The sequence below is a fragment of the Cryptomeria japonica genome, chromosome 5 (assembly GCF_030272615.1).
Source record: "Cryptomeria japonica chromosome 5, Sugi_1.0, whole genome shotgun sequence".
Lineage (NCBI taxonomy): Eukaryota > Viridiplantae > Streptophyta > Pinopsida > Cupressales > Cupressaceae > Cryptomeria > Cryptomeria japonica.
The window spans coordinates 556,545,847-556,546,902 of record NC_081409.1 but is presented as its reverse complement, the minus strand read 5'-3'; positions in this window follow the sequence as shown (position 1 = coordinate 556,546,902).

Below are 1,056 nucleotides of genomic sequence, written 5' to 3'. Positions count from 1 at the left end.
GGCTCAGGGTCGAGGAAGTTCATTTCTCCTAATTTTGACTTGCAAGACTAAGGCGCACAACCTTAGGTAAAGATGCAATGGACTAAAAAACATTGAAGATCACTTCTTCGGGTCAAAATATAATAGATCTAAATACAATAAATCAATATTGTTAAACTGTGGAGAAAGATATCCTCTAAAATGTTGATTACAATTCACTATAGTCACACATATGAAATTGACTTCATCATTGCTCAACTTCACTTATGAACCTTATCACTTACAAGATACACAATACACAACTTCACATCTCATATATACAACTTCTATCATCCTCTAAATATATTTCATCTCTATATACCATTCACAACCAAAGAGACTTCAATTAGGTTGGCCTAATTAGATGTAACATGTAGGATATAAATAGTTGGCCCAAAAATAATATCCAAAGTAATTCAAAAGGAAAAATGAAACATTTAAAGTATCAGACCATGTTGACACACCTTCTTATCCATCCTAGGTCAATGCCTACAACTCCACATACTACCACATAGACAAAAACTGCACATGTCAGCTCCAAAGGATAGAATTGATACAGCACACCAACCAAACTTACTCAAAACATGATGTGGACCACCAAGACTCTTGTGGATGCACAACATAGTATCAGCTAACACCAAAATATCCAAATCATTGAGTTGCACCACCAAAACTACTGAAGGCGAAGGAATGCAACACATTCTTACAAATTGTCACACTATCACTGTACAAGTTAATGTTCAACCCGTCATAACTTCAATTGTAGATAAAATGAGAACATAAAAACTGAGATATATCAAGTATTTTCATCCCCCAACATCATATTCTAACCATAATCAATGATGAAGCAATGTGCCACAATATGGACCATAAATCTATACCCAGCCTAACAGTTTGTTCACCTAAATAATCACCTTTAGCCAACTTCATTGTCGACCATAGAATATAACTCCAAAATTTAAAAAAATTTATAAGTTAACCGGATATACTATCTAAAGAAAACACAATAAATATCCACACATCCGCATGAACTCATAA